Source organism: Kogia breviceps, chromosome 18 (genome assembly GCF_026419965.1).
Source record: "Kogia breviceps isolate mKogBre1 chromosome 18, mKogBre1 haplotype 1, whole genome shotgun sequence".
Taxonomy (NCBI): Eukaryota; Metazoa; Chordata; class Mammalia; order Artiodactyla; family Physeteridae; genus Kogia; species Kogia breviceps.
Window position 1 is genome coordinate 36,522,062 of NC_081327.1, and position 20,215 is coordinate 36,542,276.

A 20,215-nucleotide genomic window follows, 5' to 3' on the forward strand; every position below is an offset into this window, starting at 1 on the left:
AGTACTGCATAATGCTTCTAAAGTTTTGATCCATTTTCTCATTTTTCAATTCCATCTTCTCATTTTTTTTTCTGTTTTGAATTTAGAGGAGTTCCAAGGATCATGATAGCTTTCCTTGTGTACTCCCACTGATTTCACTCTAAATTTGACTTATCTTAAATCAAGAACCTTAAAAAAAAAATCTTGACATGAAATGGGTCTGGTTTTATTATAGCATCATTTGTATGTGATCTCTGCGACTATGATTCTGCTCCTTTTAGGACTGGGTTGTTGCATTTTTTCCCCAGCGAAATATGCGTTAACTTTCATGAAAAATAATAAACTACCTATCTTTCCAGTATCCCATGGGATTTTTTTTAACATTGTTATTGGAGTATAATTGCTTTACAATGGTGTGTTAGTTTCTGCTTTATAACAAAGTGAATCAGCTATACATATGCATATATCCCCATATCCCCTTCCTCTTGCGTCTCCCTCCCACCCTCCCTATCCCACCCCTCTAGGTGGTCACAAAGCACCGAGCTGATCTCCCTGTGCTATGCGGCTGCTTCCCACTAGCTATCTATTTTACATCTGGTAATGTATATATGTCCATGCCACTCTCTCACTTTGTCCCAGCTTACCCTTCCTCCTCCCCATGTCCTCAAGTCCATTCTCTATGTCTGCATCTTTGTTCCTGTCCTGCCCTTAGGTTCTTTAGAACCTTTTTTTTTTTTAGATTCCATATATATGTGTTAGCATACGGTATTTGTTTTTCTCTTTATGACTTACTTCACTCTGTATGACAGACTCTAGGTCTATCCACCCCAGTACAAATAACTCAATTTCATTTCTTTTTATGGCTGAGTGATATCCCATTGTATATATGTGCCACATCTTCTTTATCCATTCATCTGTTGATGGACACTCAGGTTGCTTCCATGTCCTGGCTATTGTAAATAGTGCTGCAATGAACATTGTGGTACATGACTCTTTTTGAATTATGGTTTTCTCAGGGTATATGCCCAGTAGTGGGACTGCTGGGTCATATGGTAGTTCTATTTGTAGTTTTTTAAGGAACCTACATACTGTTCTCCATAGTGGTTGTATCAATTTACATTCCCACTTATGGTGCATGGGGGTTCCTTTTTCACCACATCCTTTCCAGCATTTATTGTTTCTAGAGTTTTTGATTATGGCCATTCTGACTGGTGTGAGGTGATATCTCATTGTAGTTTTGATTTGCATTTCTCTAATGATTAGTGATGTTGAGCATATTTTCATGTTCCTCTTGGCCATCTGTATGTCTTCTTCAGTGAAATGTCTTTTTAGGTCTCCCATCCATTTTTTAATTGAATTGTTTATTTTTTTGATATTGAGCTCCGTGAAAGTTTGTATATTTTGGAGATTAATCCTTTGTCTGTTGTTTCATTTGCAAATATTTTCTCCCATTCTGAGGGTTTTCTTTTTGTCTTGTTTAAGGTTTCCTTTGCTGTGCAAAAGCTTTGAAGTTTAATTAGGTCTCATTTGTTTAAAACTCTTAGAGGAAAACATAGGAAAATCACTCTGACATAAACCACAGAAAGATCTTTTCTTGACCCACCTCCTAGAGTAATGGAAATAAAAATACATTTATCTTAACTCTAGAGTTGCCAAGGAAACTTTACTGTGAGATGAGGAACACCAAAGTCCAGGTCACTCCCATCCAAGCTTGTAGTGACTAGGTCTGATTTTTTTTTTTTTTTTTTTTTTTTTTTTTTTTTTTTTTTTTTTTTTTTTGCGGTATGCGGGCCTCTCACTGTTGTGGTCTCTCCCGTTGCGGAGCACAGGCTCCGGACACACAGGCTCAGCGGCCATGGCTCACGGGCTTAGTTGCTCCGCGGCATGTGGGATCTTCCCGGACCAGGGCACGAACCCGTGTCTCCTGCATCGGCAGGCGGATTCTCAACCACTGCGCCACCAGGGAAGCCCACTAGGTCTGATTTTTAACCGTTTCTCACAGACATGTAACAACAATGGGATATGGTAAATGCTAATGTATAGGTATGTAAAATTCCGTGGAAGAAAGAAAAGAAAAGAGTTTAATCCTAAGTGGGGTACTTAGGAAAGGCTTCAAACAAAAGGCAATATTGAGTTTCTGAGACAATGAGAAGAATTTTTAGTGGCTGGACAATAAAGTTAAGGGCAATTTAGGCACAAGAAAGAGTAGGTGGGAAATAAGAGAAATATGTAGGTATTTGGAAGGAAGGGGTTGGGATTTCAAGATGTTGAAAATATTTTGAGTACAGAATTCAAGCAAAATGAAACTTGAATTTCATTTTCAAAGGAAGGCTAGGTCCAATTGATTTGATAGTATTGATTTGAAAACGTCAATATGTTTTTCTGTGATTAATTTGCATGTTTACAACTGGTTGATTTAGGGTTACATTATAAAAATATCAGCATGGGTCACTATTTATTATGATGCTATTTATAACTGTGGACAATAGAAATCATCTAAATTAACAAAAGAGAAGAATATCAAGTAAACTTTATTACCTCCACTTCAAGGATGGTTGTGCATTCATGACAAAGAATGCATATGGTGGAGGCGTGAGATGAAAGCTAATACTGCATGGAATATCAGGTCTTCCTGAAATAAGGGAAAGTTGGAAGAACTAGACCAGGGAGACTAAAAATATCAAGATTTCTAAATTGGGATGTACCATCATGATGCATTATTATCACAGGAGTTCTTTTGTGTTTTAACATTTTGCTGATATAACTTGTCTTGCGATAAAATTTGGGGTTTTGTACAAACTGAATAATATTTGCTCCCTCCAAAAAATATTTTAAATGTATTTTTTCTTTTTATTCCTAGACTAGCATTAACATCAAGCCAAGTTCCTATGATTTTTTCTGGCAATATTGAAATAAAAATATGTCACAGGAACAAAGAAAGACTACCTACGAGTTAAATCCCAGGGAATTAAGGTGATTTTGTTCTGAAATCTCCTGCATTGTTATATTAGTACTTCCATGTCTTTGAAAATTTATATTGAACTGATGTGGTTCTTTATGAAGATGATTCAGTTCTAAGAGATAATACTAAGATCAGTGCATTAATTAAGTATAATTTACAGGGAATTAGGATGAGACCTGTTATATTCTTCTTAGCCAAGGTTCTATGTCTAAAATAAGATTTTTACTAAAATACATATATGTATATATATAGTAATTTTGGAGCTGTTCACTTCATTCTTTAAAATCCCAGAGCCAGACTAGTTTAGATATATTACTAAAACAAACGAATTCCCTTGAATATATTAAAATACATGAAGAAATAATCTGTTTTTTCACTAATTTCTTTTCATGTAGAAATTTAAAAACCATGAGTCTTTTTCTGACAATGAATTCTATTCTTATTATTGACAATTTGTGACTTCAAAAAATTTAAAGTAGCAGATAACACTACCTATGCTCTACAACTTGGATGAAATCATATCAATAGTTGTTATGTGCTTTCTTCTAGAATTTTTCACATTTTAAAATGAATATCGTGATTTTTTTTCTCACCTAACATGAAGACATAATCGTCCACTGAAGTACTACTATTCTTTTTCATAAAACCACTTTTAGTGCCTACATGATGTTCCAAAGTTTGGATGTATCATGCTTTATATTATGATTTTTAAATAGTTTTGATTGGTAGGCAATTTTCAGTATTAAGCTAATGGTAGTGAACATATTTGAGAATACAGAACTTTTTGTTTGTTTTCTTTTTGTGCTTTAATTTCTTTTTTTTTAACATTTATTTTTTTAAGTTGGCTGAAACCAAGGAAATCTATTTTTGTCTCTTAGAGATAATCAGTATAAAAAAAAATGTAAAGAAATGGCATTTGTCACTGTAGGTGAACCTTTTGGCTGAAGTCTTTCAATTTTAAAATAAGGTTTATTAATCCATTTGCTCATTTGTGGCACTTCAATAGAACTGAGTATACAACTTTATTTTGGGACTTCCCTGGTGGTCCAGCGGTAAAGAATCCACCTTACAGTGCAGGGGACGCAGAGAGGCTTCGTGCGGCAAACTACAGAGCCCACGCACCCTGCAGCCTGCGTGCTGCAATGAAAGATCCTGCATGCCGCAACTAAGACCCGAGGCAGCCAAAAACAAATAAAAAATAAATAAATCTTAAAAAAAAAAAGTTTACTTTATGGGTAAAATTATAGAGATTTCATGTTGAATGCAGCTCAGATCATTTGCTTTAATGTTCCATATGATGAAAAAAAGTGATTCTGAAAAGAATATGAATGAAAATACATTTTTTCAAACAAAAACACATTTTTTAATCTCTGGGAGACTCACTTAGGTTAGTCAAGTTTCTAGCAGGAGGAGGAGGAGATGGAGCATTCACATTCGAGCTGGATAATTTGCAGGAAGTCCAGTAAAGTCACTATTTACCAAGATGTGATCAGAGTATAGGAAGTTAATCAAGGGATAGTGAAATGCCCTAGATCTAACAGCAGCCTAAAGATATGATAAATATCAGAGCTGAGGAAACAAGAGAAAATAGTGATTACTGGAACAGGGAGAAGAGAGCTGGGTGGATAGGGGGACCTGGTAGCCTGATTGAATCTCCTCCCATCCTCTGACCTCACTGCTGTGTCTCTCATTGGCCAAACATATATGGCAGGCAGAGAGAAAAGCAGATACCCACAGAGACCAGTTTCCTGGGACAGTACAGAGTAGAGAAGAGTTGAGACGGCATCTAGGTTGGCAAATGAAAACACTCTCATCCTTAAAAGGCTTCTATGACAAATCCTTTGGAAGGGGGATTATTATTTTGTAAACAAATAATCATCCTGTGTATTCTTTGTTTTGTAAATATGGTAATACTGCTATTATAAAGCAGAATGGAAAAAGAGTTTATTTGAAAAATGTCTGTGGAACCTCAGCTCTGGGGGTTAAATTTAGCTGCTAACAATTACAAGCTTTTACAAGTTATTTGTCCACATATTTATTTAGTGTTTGCTATGTACCAGACACAATGCTATGTGCCAGGCATGTACTCTATAATTTGATTCCCTATAAGTATGAGAAGGTTGAAGTTTCTTGCCCACAGACACACAAGCTAAATAGAGGCAGAGCCAACATTTTAGCCTAAGTGGCCTTTAGGGCTAGCACAATTGACTGTGCTCTATGTACAGTCAATACCATCCTTCCATCAGGGAAGATACCGTCACTATGTTTTATCATTGCCTTTTCCTCTTTCAATTATCACCCCCCCAAAAAGCAATGATCATATTGTATTTTATTTTGTATTTCTTTCTGTTGTTGTTGTTAATGGTCTATCTCTCTCCATTTCAATCAACCTTTCCTTCTGAGCATTTGTTTCAGGTTTTTTCCCTTGGAACGCAGATTCTAAGATGCAATAACAGTGCAGGTTTTTCAGAGGGGTGTATTCTTAGATTGATGTCTGAAAAAGGAAGGTGTCAGTCTGATGGAGAGCTGGGTGTATATTCAGATTTGGGGGCTGAGTCTTTATCTTTGTGGTGATCTATAGCCACATGAAGGGTGCCAAAGAAAAGAGGCATCCAGAAACAACTCTGGATGCTGTTGTTTTCTTCAGCTGAGACAGTCCTCAAGGAGGATTGACAGCTGAGGGCCAAGGGTTATCTTGGCATCACTCCCATAAGGTGGATGAAAAAGCCTTTCATTCCTAAAGTGGGACTATGTAGTGCATCACAGCATCCACCATAGTAATTATGAATCTCTTCTTTAATTTATAAGCAAAATAGTATAAATTATGAACACATATGCATATACACTTGTATTCTATTATATGCTTAAATGTATTGTTATAAATAACAAATGAGATTACAGCATAGTCAATTAGTTACTGCATTATCACCTTACAAATTATTTAATATACATACTTACATACACAAAATATGCATGTGCATTTCTATCTAAATCTGTATTATTCCTAGATAGAAAGGGCTCATTGAAAAGTTCATGAATTGCTCAAGTGCAGAAATCAATGTGTTTATACCTTAAATTTGTTTTAGATCCTTGAAGTAGGGCAATTGATTGCTATCCATTATAGGCACAATTTCTGAATTCCTGCATCCAGATGACTAATGATATTGTAGATTCTACCTATTTATCAGTATTAAAGAAAAATAAATAAAGCCTCTGTGAGTGGCCCTGATTTTCTGCCCATAGTTGGACACATTGTTCATCATTATATTTAGGGCTGCAAACTGTCATACAAGCATTTGATTCCTCCCTAACTGTGGATCTCAGGTGGTTTCTTCTGTAGCCAAGGGAAATGATATAAAGAAGTCAAGCCACTCCTTTAAGATGAGTTCTGGGTGGCAAAACCAGAACAGGGTAAAGCCAGAAGAGCAGAGACTATAGAGAAAAGGAAAGGAAACAGTTGGGCTCTACAGATTCTATTTCTTTTAATCTTCACAGTATACCTGAATCAAGAGGTATTTCCAAATGAAAAATCTGAGTTAATGATTTTAAATAAACTTATTCATGATCACATGTGAACTATTTTTGCAGAGACAGGATTAAACCTAGTTCTGTTGACCCAAAGTGCAAGTTTTAATCCACTACTCTTCTACTTCACCCGAGAGAAAAGTTTTCCAAAGGCATGCTTGCAGATGGGATGTCTAACTGATGAGTGCACTGGTATAATGACAGTCTGCTTACTTTTTCCATTTTCCCATCTGCAATTCTTGACACGGATTTGTGACTATTCCTCTTTGGAAGAGAATGGGTATAGATGTATGAAAAAAAATGAACTCTGAAAAATGTTAAAATCTAAAGCAAATGCACCATTAAAGTGTTCAGATAAAAGTTAAATGAAGCTTCTTGTGATTCACTTGGAGATTTGCTTTAAGATTTTTCAATTTCTGGACAAGCCTGCACCTGTCCACAGATTCTGCTTTTCCTCCTTTAATAATTCAGCTGCTGACAGTTGGAGCTTCGCTTCTGCTTCATTAACCTGCTCCTGGGAAGTAGTATTTTCTCAAAATTTTGGTGACATTTTCATTTCTCATCTTTAAAGGATCCCTCTCTACCTCTTCCCCAGTCACGTATTTCTACCATCTCAGTCAGATGAACTCCCTCATTGCTATTCAACCTGACAGTGTTCAAAGTCAGGTGCTTATTTTTGTCCTTTGATTTACACTGATCATTTACATCTTTGCCCATTAGATAGATAGTCTCTTTCTTCTTCCTTTTGTCTCCAAATCACAGCACACTGAATTTGCATCCAGAGAGATATTTTGGGTTTGTCTCATTATTATTGTTTCATTATTAATGAAAAGTTAATCAAATGAAAGTAGAATTACTATAATATATAGACTCCTCAAAAACATTTGCAATGAAAAAAGATCATGGCATATTTTAAGTGTAGGTGTATCGTTTTTCAAGTTCAGAGGACGGTCTGTTTACATACTTATGTTCTTTTCTGCTGTTTCTCCTGGTTTTATTCTGGGCCTCTGCTTGGATGCCAATGTACTCAAGAAGGTAATATTCTTTTTCTTCCAAACTCCCAAACATACTGATGTTACCCACATTGGGTCATATTTATAAAATCCAATATTATAACACACGCTGATGTATTTTTTCATGAGTCAGAAAATTTGAAACTAGCAAGTTCCAGAAAAGAAGGGATAAGTTTCGAGCAAAAAAAGATTTAGAAGAAGGCTCTGACTCCTACTGATTATGTGACATTGAGTCGGTACCTTAATCTTTCTAAGCCTCATTTTTTCTCATTTCTAAAATGGTGCAACTGTCACTGCCTATCTCGTTGGGAGCACCAAATGAATTAGTATAAGCAAAATTCTCAACATAAAACATGGCAACTTATTGAAAATGCTTCCATTATTATTGATATGAAGGGTTTTGAAGCAGAAGACACATGGGTCTCCAGTGGTAACTTGGTTATCCCCTTTGAATTTTAATATCTGAATTGAGAAATAAAACTATATGTTATTGGCCAAATTGTGTTTCCCCCCTAAATTCACGTGTTGAAGTCCTAAATCCCCATTACCTCAGAACGTAACCACATTTGGAGATAAAAATCTTTAAAGAGGTGATTAAGTTAAAATGAGGTCATTAGGATGGGCCTATTCCAATATGACGGGTATTCTTACTAGAAGAGTTAAATAGGGTGTAGACATACACAAATCAAGGCGCAGTCATGTGAGGACACAGGGAGAAGGCAGCCATCTGCAAACCAAAGAGAGAGGCCTCGGGTGAAACCACACCTGCCAACTCCTTCATCTTGGACTTTTAACCTCCAGAACTGTGACTAAATAAAATTCTATTGTTTAAGCCACCCAGTCTGTTGTATTTTTTTATGGCAGTCCTAGAAAATCAATATACTTTCCTTTAAATATAAAGAGCATAACATAATGCCCATACATAGGAGGCACTTAGTAAATATTTATTCCATTTCCCCCACTTATGACTTCTATGACATGCTTAATTTTATAATTTGCATACACATCTTTTTCTCTTAAGAACATATATTCTTGATGTCAAAAATAATATAATCCCTACTTAGCACCCTTCTTTTCATAGCTAAAATCAGTGACTTGTAGCTAGTACAATGATGATTATTGGTTAAGTAAATAAATGGACATATGAATGAAAATGCAGATGAATTATCTACAGACGACTGAAAATTCTGTTTGGACAACATATGGTTAAATTTAATGGCAATTTTATCTCCAACATCTTGTAATAGCCAGATGGTTGTAGCCATTTTAACAGAATATTAATTGGCAACCTAGAAGCAACACATTACAGGAATATTTTCCCATGTAACTCTCCTTATTTAGGTGGTATAGAAATGTTCATCTCTAACTGGACTTAAAACCACATGAATATGGCCTATTTAATATTTTACTAATGTCCTTTTCTTTGTTATCTGGAGTGAGATTATTAATGCAGAATAAATAGGTTAGCTAAATATTCTTGCCAGCCACAAAATAAATATAAACATGCATAGGTCAATAATGCCTTACTTGGAAATTTCCATCAACATTTTTTAGGGAAAGTGTAGGGAATTTGTTCAATCTGCCCGAGACAACTTGAGGCAAGCAGAGGCTACCTGTATAGCTGATACCATGCCTTTACACATAGCGCCAACAGGAGGTTAGCAGGGCCAACACACAGACTGCCATCTAGAATACTGTAGCACATCACAGTCTTTTTCACATTGATTCAGTAGGCCCATATGAACACTGAAACAGAATATTTGACTTCATAAGCTCATATTTGATCTTGCCCATTTACAGTTAAATCATCTGTCAATAGGTTTATTTTCAATCTGGCTACATAAAAAACTATATAACATAGGCACTAAAACAGCATTTCCTAATGTGTGTTTTGTAGAATACTAATTCCTTCACATGTTAGTTAATAAAAATAAAAAAGAGGTAGTAGCATATTCCCTAGTCAATTCAATTTGGGAGACCATGACTCAGAGTTAAACTGAATTTCACAGATTTGCAGAAATTTTAATATAGGAATCTATGTTAAGATTATCCAGACATATGATTTCAAAATATATTTGACTGTGACACCTTAAACCTAGAGAGTGTCTTATTGGCTTATTGTACTGTACAACACACCAAAGAAAATGCTCAACATAACAGTAAATGTTGCCAACTCAGAAATCAAAAATGTAACATTGTCTTGTAGAGTGAGGACTATATCCCAGAGGCTGGTTGAAACTTATGAAAAAGAAACCTTGAAAATTCCTATGAATAAGTCCAAGGAATGAGCATTTAGGAGAGCTCCCTTTGGCTTTGGCATAAGACTTTTTTTGTTTGTTTGCTTGCTTGCTTTAGACTCTACTTACAATTCCTTCTTCTTGAAGGACATTTGAGGCCAAATGCATGTTTTTTGGTTAATCATCCAAAATCAGAATTAACACACAATCCTAGGCCAACTAACAGAGGGAGATAAAGGGCTGTGGAGTAGGATTTCCCTCAGTGAAATAAGACCTTAACAAAACCAGGTGTCTCTCAATGGCTGAGCTATTTTATCACTCACAGTGACACAACAGTGATAAATACTGGAGGTGTTTATTCTAAACTTGTCCTTAAATAGATTCATCTTCCCAATTGCCTAGCATTATTTTTTTTGGTAACAGGCTTATTGAAATGTAATTTTAGAATATTTTCATCACCCCAAAAAAGATAGTATAGTTTTTAGCTGTCACTCCCTAATCTCCCTTCCCCGCCAAGGTCTAGACAACACCTAAACTACTTTATGTATAGTTTTGCCTATTCTGAGCATGTCATATAAATAAAATCATGTATATGGGGTCTTTTGCAATTGTTTTTCACTTAGCATAATGCTTTCAAGGTTCATCCATTTTGTAAAATACATAAGTACTTCACTCCAGTTTATGGTTGAGTAATATTCCATTGTATAGATATGTCATATACTATTTATCCATTCATCAGTTGGTGTACATTTTGGTTGTATCCACCTTTGCTATTATGAATAATGCTGCCATGAATGTCTGTGTACAAGTTTTGTGTGCATATTCATTTTTGTTTCTGTTTGGTATACATCTGGAAATAGAATTTCTGGGTCAAATAACTTGGTGCTTAACTTTCTGAGGAACTACCAGACTGTTTTCCAAAGGAATTGTACCATGACATACCCACCGGCTGTGTTGGAGGGTTCTGGATTCTCTACATCCTCACCTCCACTTATTTTCTGTGTTTTGTTTTATTTTTTGATAATAGCCATCCTAACGAATATGAAATGGTCTCATGGTCATTTTGATCTTCATTTCCATAATGATTAGTGATATTCAGCATCTTTTCATGTGCTTATTGGTTATTCATATATCTACTTTGGAGAAATGTCTGTTGGAGTCCTTTGACCATTTTAAAATTGGGTTTGTTTTCTTGCTGTTGAGTTCTAGGTTTTTTTTTTTTTTATATTTTCATTTTTTAATATTCTAGTTTTGTTTTTTTAAAAATATTCTGTAATAGTAATCCCTTTTCCAGAAAAGGAGGGTCCTGTGGGAAACGTGGTTGACAAGGAGCCATGTGTATCAGTCTATAACACTTCCAGTCTCTCATCTCAGCTTTCATTTGTTTATTTATTTTATTTATTTTTGGTTGCGCTGGGTCTTCGTTGCTGTGCGTGGGCTTTCTCTAGTTGCAGCGACCGGGGCTACTCTTAGTTGCAGTGCGCGGTCTTCTCATTGTGGTGGCTTCTCGTTGCAGAGCATGGGCTCTAGGCACACGGGCTTCAGTAGTTGTGGCACATGGGTTCAGTAGTTGTGGCTCACGGGCTCTAGAGCACAGGCTCAGCAGTTGTGGCGCATGGGCTTAGTTGCTCCGCGGCATGTGAGATCTTCCTGGACCAGGGCTCTTACCCGGGTTCCCTGTACTGGCAGCCAGATTCTTAACCACTGTGCCACCAGGAAAGCCCTCACCTCAGCTTTCATTCTGAGGTTCTGAATTTCTGTTTACATTAGAAGCACCTGGGGAAGTAGTTAAATTCCATGACATTGCCCCTATGCTTTTTTTTTTATAATTCTTTTTTTTTTTTTTTTTTTTAATACGGTACGCATGCTTTTCACTGTTGTGGTCTCTCCCGTTGCAGAGCACAGGCTCCGGACGCGCAGGCTCAGCGGCCATGGCTCACGGGCCCAGCCGCTCCGCGGCATGTGGGATCTTCCCAGACAGGGGCACGAGCCCATGTCCCCTGCATCGGCAGGCGGACTCTCAACCACTGCACCACCAGGGAAGCCCGCCCCTACAGCTTTTGATGCAGTAAGTCTCACATTTTTAATAAACACCATGCATAATTCTGATATAGTTCGTCTAATTCCCAAATTTGACACATTTCCTTACATCTAAGGAACTCCTCAAGGGAACAAGAAAAGAAAGTAGAGAATCCAAATCAGTCAACATTTCTTCTAGTTAGCAAATCTGAAAAGGCAAGTTGATGTATTTAACTACAGGCTTCAATATCTAATTATTTTCTTCTTCCATCTATCTCTAGCTAACATACCTGTATTAAATTCATCAATCTTTTATATTATTTACTTATATGTTTGTATTGGGCCTTATTCCAGAAAGGAGTTTAAAGCTTCTTACAAACTGTATCATATATAAGCTGAAATAAAATTTATAATAAAGGATTGGAAAAAAACAGACTAAAAAGCAAGGCTGCCAAACTTGAAAAAGAAATGTTCATCATTAAGTAGAAACTCTAGTACTTCTTTATTTCATAAAAATAGAGATCATATATACCCTTTACAGTCATTTCATAGCATAATTGATATGACCTAAATGATGTAAAAACTTTTAAAATTAAAAAAACCCACTTTTGATAGAGAATTAACATATCAGTGCAGAAAGTTGGAAAATGATGTTACATTAAAAAAACTGAAGACAATCAACTTTAATATTTAGGTGTACTTCCTTCAACATGGAGATATATATGTAGATGCTTATCTATAAGGATAGATTGGCTACATCATAATTAGGATTATGCTGCAATAAGTTTTTTATTTCAACTCTGCTCTGTTAAATGTCCAAAATAGGAAAATTTATAAATAAAGAAAAGTTAGTGGTTGCTTAGGACTGGGGGATGGGGAGGTTGGGTGAGAGGGGATGGGAAATGACTGCTAATGGGCAAAAAGTATCTTCTTAGGGTGATAAATATATTCTAAAATTATTGTGGTTATTGAACAATACTGTAATTTATTAAAAATGACTGAATTGTACACTTTGAGTTAACTTTATGATGTATGAATTATATACCAATAAAGCTGTTAAAATATTTCAGTTAACTACATACAAAGATTTCACAAAATAAATTCCATATTTTCTTTGCAATTTCATTTCATAACCTTATGTTAAAATGAATATAAACTTAAGTTAGTTTGTTATATAAATTGTGAGCTTATAAGGGTGATCACTTTGCTCTAGTTTGAAAACTTTACAAAATATTTTAATAAAATAATATGTGTCCTTCCAGAAAAAAAAAGTTTTTTAATGGATTCCTTAGAACTTTCTATATATATAAGATCACATTACCTTTGAAATGGGAGAACATTATTTTTTTCTTTCTAATATCTCATTTTCTTTCCTAATTGATGTTACTATAACTTCCAGTATAATGTTAAATAGAAGCAGTGAAAGCTGATATCCTTGTCTTGTTCTTGATCTCAATATGATGTTTGTTGCGGGTCTTTCACAGATGCTCTTACCAGGTTAAGTGCTGACACAAAGTACTGATTGTTCAGTGTTTTTATCAACAATGTGTGTTGGATTTTGACAAATGTTTTTTCTGTATCTATACATACAGTCTTGTAGGTTTTTTTGTTGTTTTTTAAAATTAATATGTCCTATTACATCAGTTGATTTCTGGATGTTCAACCAACATTGCATTCCTGGGGTAAATTCAACTTGGTCATGTTGTATAGAGCTTTTTATATGTTCCTGGATTTGTATTGCTAGTATTTTGTAGGGTTTTTTTTTTGGTGGTTTGGGGGGATAGATTTTAAATTACTAATTCAATCTCTTTACTTGTTCTAGGTCTATTCAGATTATCTATTCCTTCCTGAGCCAGTTTTGGTAGTTAGAGGCTTTCTGGGAATTTGCTCATTTCATCTCAGTGGTCTATTTTATTGGTGTACTATTGTTCATAGTGTTCTTTTATAATCCTCTTATTACTGTAAGGTAGATAGTAATGACCAATCTTTTTATTCTGATTTTAATAATTTGAGCCTTGTATCTTTTTTTTCTTGATCAATCTATCTAAAAATTTGTCAATTTTGTCGAACTTTTCAAAGAAAGAAACAACTTTTGGTTTTGTTGACTTTTCTCTATTGTTTTTTGGACTTCTGTTTCATTAATTGCCAGTCTAATCTTTTTAATTTCCTCCCTTTTGCTGGCCTTGGGTTTACTTTGTTATATTTTTCCAGTTCCCTGGTGTGGAAGGTTAGATTATTGATTTTTATATCTTTACTCTTATTATTTTAAGGAGGTATTTACAGCTATAAAATTCCCTCCAAGAACTGCTTTAGCTGCATTACATAGTGTTGTGTTTACATTTTCATTCATCTCAAAAATATTTTCCATCTTCTCCTGTGATTTCTTCTTTGACACATTGGTTTTTTAAGAGTATGTTGTTTAATTTCTGTAGATTTCTGAGTTTCTCAAATTTCTTTTGGTTATTGATTTCTAATTTCATTCCATAGAGGTTATAGAGCATATTTTGTCATCTTCCTTATGGATTGACCCTTTTATTATTACTGTTATTACTTATATAGCTGTATGTAATTCTACCATTTTATTTTAATCTATATGTCTCATGTGTTTTTTATCTGTTCCTTCTTTACTGCTTTTTTTTGTTAAATGATTTTTTTACAATGTAATATTTTAATTATTTTAGCTTTTAAACTATATTTTTGAGTTATTTTGTCAATGGCTGCTCTAGACCTTACCATATATTTACTTATGAGAATTTACTTTAGAGTTACACTAAATTAATTCCAGTGAAATACAGAAATATTATTCCAGTATAACTCTGTCTGATAAACTAAGCTGGCCCACAAGTTACCTTATATCTCAGTGAAGTTATCTGTCTGTCTTAATTACTTTTCACCACAATCTCCATTATTTTGAAGAGTACCACTAGGCTTTAATTTCCCCACATTCTATTGCAAACAAAGTCAGTTCCTTTGGGGAGAACTTCACTGCATTATCTTTTATAACCTGTCTCTCCTCTGGACAGAATCTCTGAGCCATGGCTCTGAATCAGAAGACAGACATAGCAGCCACTTCTCTCCACATAGCATCTGTGATTCAGGAGCTGGGTACTTGATGACGGAAGACAGTAGCCTCTGGTCTTCTCAGCTTATCTCTCCCAGCATGGGACCTCTATCTTACTAATGGTTGGATAGAGGCTAATCAGGATCCCAGTATTCTCAGTGGGCCAAGGTAAAACTTCCATCCCATGGGTGGAGGCTGAGTGGAAAAATGACACCTCCCTTTCGCGGTTGTACTCACCAGGAACTCAGACTCTTTAACAGGTGTTTGAGAGATAGGATGAGATATGCTGATGATCCACCACTTCTCAGAAGACACTGCAGACTTATACAGGGAGATGGGGGTAGTGGGAACCATTTGCTCTTTGTTTCATTCACCTGTAGTAGAATTTCTGTAACAAGACTGAGAAAGAGCGGTAGTGGAATGGGTTTAAATGCCCTCAAACTCTTGCTTTTCTAACTGTGTGTTAGCAGATTTTCTTGAATAAATGTCTCTTTATTTGTTGTATGACATTATTCCATTTCCAGAGACTTTAAATGGTTGCTATGTCATGATTTTTATGAGTTTCACTAGGGAGCAGTTCTACAGAATACCTCATGTTGAAATCTTGGATATATAACCGCTCTCTTTAGTTTGTTTCTATACTTATTATTTATCTGCTGAGATGTTGAGATTTACTATTCACTACATCTTGTCAGTGTATTTTAGTCTTCAATAATAATTTTAAATTTCTTTTCCTCAAATTCAAACATTTGAATCATCTCAAGGTCTGTTTCTATTGATTTGTTTTATTTTTATGACTCAGATTTTCCTGATCATCCTTGGTTTACATTTTACTGATTTATGATTTGTTGGACACTGGGAATAATAAGTTGTGTGGAATCTGGAGTATATCATCTTCCCTTAAACAATACTGAGTTGCATTCTGTTGGTAGTTATTTAACTGGTAATTCCTTTTCAGCCTTTCAAGCTTGGTTCTATTCTTTGTCAGTGGTAATCTATTAATATTTTGACCTCAATTCTGCAGCGTGGCTTTAATTCTAATGTGTGATTCTTACTCCTAAGACTTGATCTTTCATGGGTTTCAGTAGAATGCTTATTCCATGGACTTCAACGAAATCTCCACACTCTGCCTGAGCCTTGTCACCTTGATCTGTCACATTTCCACAGTCAGAAGGCCATTAAAAATGTTGAACTGATCTTATCTGCTTCCTCTCAAATTTCACAGTCATGTCCTACTTGTTGTTCAATATCTGAAACAACAGATGGTTGTTTATGATTTTGTCCATGATGTTTACATTCACTGAGATAAGAGCTACAGGACGTAAAACTGGTTTGGGGAAAGGATCTTGAGTTCAAATTTAGGGGATGTAGAATTTGTGGAATCTTTAGTATATCCAAAAATATATGCCTCTTAGTTATAGGAATGCTATAGTAAGGCATTATAGATAACTATGAGGACATTTGTGATCAAAGCTCAAACAGGTACCTATGGTTTCAATGAGACCTCAGAATGATTTCCAATCCTCACTGGAGATTGGGCTAAATGTATAGTTGCCAATATTATCCTGGTTAGGTTTGTATAAAAAACCGGGCAGAGATAATTTTGAGGAGTCAAGGGACATTGACATTGGATGAGGTGAGGCATTACACAGGACAAAGACTGATAATTCCAGTGAGTTTCTATTTCACTGGGCAGGATAAAGAAAACATTTGATGGATAGTTTTGTGTTGTGGTTGAGTACAAAATGTTGATACCACTGCATTTAGGGTCTCCTGTGAAAGTCAATATGCATCAGCAATGCACTTCAAGTTAAACAGCCACGTACTATTTGTTGGAGAAACAAAATAACTATAGTTTCTCATAGTTTTTTATCTCCTGAGGGCAGATGTTCCTGATAAACAGGCATTAGTGCTTCTTCCATTAGGAACTTTAAAAAATATAAATTAATGTCTTAGTATTGTAGCTTCTGTAGCGGTCTCTTGTGTTTTAGAATAGCACGAATCAATTCACCAAGGCTAGAGTCCTCTTACATTGTAAACTAGTGAAATTAAGTTTGTGAATCTGAAAAGCTGAAGAAACACCCCTGGGACTGAGGAAAATGTGAGAATAAGACTGAGAAGACATGATTCCCTATCCATCTTCCTACACACTTACATAGCCTCTGTCATCTGGGAAAGAAGAACAGTTCTCACCACGCGAGTTAAAAGCTGTGAATGTGACCTAGATAATTCTTGAAGAATTTAAGTTGAAATACCTCCTTTAGTGTCTACTGAAAGAAAAAAAACTAAACCTTCATTCCTTAGAATGAAATTGTGGTAAAAACAAGTGTATATAGAGAGATGGATTGAGATGAAAAAAGTTGTTCTCCCAGGTAAACTGTCTGAATATATCTGGCCATGCTTTAAATAGTCTCATCATATTTAAATAATGGGAAATATTGTGTGTGTGTTTGTGTGTTTTGGTTTATATAATAACCAAACATTATTCTCAGCCATAAGAATAAATAACTTCTCCACAGGAATAAGAAATACTTGGCATTCAAGAAATATCTAACTTGAAATGATTATGCTATAAATAATTTTCTCACTGAAAATATGATATTTTACCCCTTAGTATAGTTCTCCTTTGATGCTTATCTCAAGACAATAAATTATATAATAAATTTTAATAGTAATAGCTTCCTGTTTTAATTAGAACAAGGACAGAGTATAAGCAGGCTGATCGCCTGGCTTGATGCCCAGCTATTTTATAGATGCCTGAAAAATTGTCTCTGAATGATTAACAGTTGGTATTGAAACAATATCAGAGGAATGAAAATGAAGAAAAACTTGAGCTGTTCAGCACATAAAGGTAAAGTCTCCATGTTGGCATTCCCATTATCCAAAATTTAATGGGAAAAAGACATTGGGCATGATTTATCCTGCTCATAAGAAGAGTACATTTAAAAGAAGGAGAAACTTGGCTTATTATAAAGAAAAACACTAAGAAGAGTTCCACGGTAGTTTAATTTTCTGGCCTTGATTCAGTAGTGTAGTTCATTGACTAAAGGGAATGAGAGAAATGTTATTTCTTCTTTGGAGACAGTCTTAACTGGGTGACCTAAACGGTTTTCTCCAGCACCAAGCCTATAAAAATTTAAACATCTCAAGATTTTGATTAATTTGTCCATTCATCCATTAATTCATTCATATTTCATTTTTAATATCTACTTTATTTCCCTAATTGTGTTAGTTACTAATGATCAGAATTTTGGAAGGTACACATTGCCCTTACCCTCTCATAGCTTCAAGAATAGTAGGGAAAACAAGAATGAAACAGGCAGCGTCAACAGTATGTGTTATGAGGTATAACTGAAGAAGGAGAGGAGTTTTGGAAGCATAGAGCAAGAGCTCTTCAGCGCTAAAACTGTGCAACTACATGGAGTGTTCAGGTACCACCAAGGAAATTTCACACTCCTCAAGATACTTCTATCAAATATCCTGGGACCAAAGTATAGTTTGGACCATCAGAGAATCAGGAATCCAGGGTCACGTTTAGAAAGTGAGAAGAGGCAGAAGAGAAAACCCATTTTCACTGAGGCCTCTACCACTCAATTTTCCTGGAGGTCACTCTAGTGTGGTAATATCTCTTCTTCACAAACAGCATACTATCCATCATTACACTCATTGGTGAATTCCTGTGATGTAAGTTGATCTTAGACAATGAAAAGATGGAAGTTTTGGGTTTGGCTGTGCAAGTGTTTTCTGGGATTTAATTGACTTGACATTTGAGATTTACCCAGTAAACATTATACACCCTGGAAGCTCCAAAGGATTGATAACAACAACTTTAGAGTCTCCCTGTCAAAGGATGGAGAAAGCTCATTTAGCCTTTCTGCAACTATTTTCCTAGGGAAAAAATGCTTCCAGTATGATATAATAGTTATTTCCAGGTGGTGGTATGCAATATATCAGCACAAAAGAGGATTTTGTCCCAAATAGCAACCGGAGTAGCAAAGTAGTTTGACTGCAGGTATTATGTTCTGTTCACACTCACTGTATATTTTTCTTATTATTCATACTGACTCTATTTTGAAAAAGAGCTATAATACACATTTTTACAAAATATGACCACAGAAGTCTATATGAACACACTATAAATAATAATGCACAGTGGACTTCTACTTTCCCAGTTTCAAAGGTTACAGGTATGTGAAATTAGGTTAGTTAAAAACTTTATTTTACAATTGGTGTACAGATTCTTGGGGTGGGGAGATTTACACACACACACACACACACACACACACACACACCCTTCATATTAAGTTTGGGTAAAGTTTGCAATTCATTAGCCAAGGATACAGAAACAAATGATAGAGGAGATGAAGCCATGTTTATACAATTTTACTTGGTTACAGAACTTCGAAAGAGACAGCAGTCAGCTATGTTATCCACAAAAAAGAGGGTCAATGAGAGATTAAATAATCATATTTACTGCCTTGTCATCTCCCTTTTATGTTGTGGCTTAAAAATATGTTTTACCACCTGAATCATTATTTGGGAATATGTACAGATATATAAAACCCTTCTCTTCCTTTTTTAAAAATTCCACTTTTATTGAGATATAATTCACATAACATAAAATTCACCAATTTTAACATACAAAACACAACCATATCCACATCCAATTTAAAAACATTTCTATCATCTACAAAAGAAATTCCAAACCTATTAGAAATCACTCTTCTTATCCTCTCACCACGAATCCTAAGGAAATACAAATCTAATCTCTGCCTGAATGAATGTGCCTATTCTCAGCATTTCATATAAATGAAATAATATAATACGTGGTCTTTTGTGAATGTGTTCTTTCTTTTAACATAATGGTTTCAAGGTTCATCTATGTTGTAACATGTATCAGGACTTCATTCCAATTTATGGTTGAATAATATTCCATCATATGAAAATGTCACATATTATTTATTCATTCATCAGTTGGCAGACGTTTGAGTTGTTTCCACCTTTTGGATAATACTCCTATAACCTTTGTATACACACTTTTTTTTGTGGATGTACATTTTTGTTCTACTTCAGTATATGCTTAGGAGTGGAATTGCTGGGTTATATAGTAACTTTATAATTAACATTTTGTGGAACTGGCAAAATGTTTTCCAAATGGGCACCATTTTACATTTCCACCAGCAATGTTTATGGTTTCCAGTCTCTTCACATCATAGTCAAACATCTGTTTTGTCTATCTTTTTTACTATAATGATCCTAGTGAGTGCAGAGTGATATCACATTAAGGTTTTGATTTGCATTTCCTTAACAACTAATGATACTGAGTAGCTTTTCATGTGCTTACAAGGCATTATATATCTTTTTAAGAGAAATGTCTATCCAAATACTTTGCCTATTTTTTACTTGGTTCTGTGTCTAT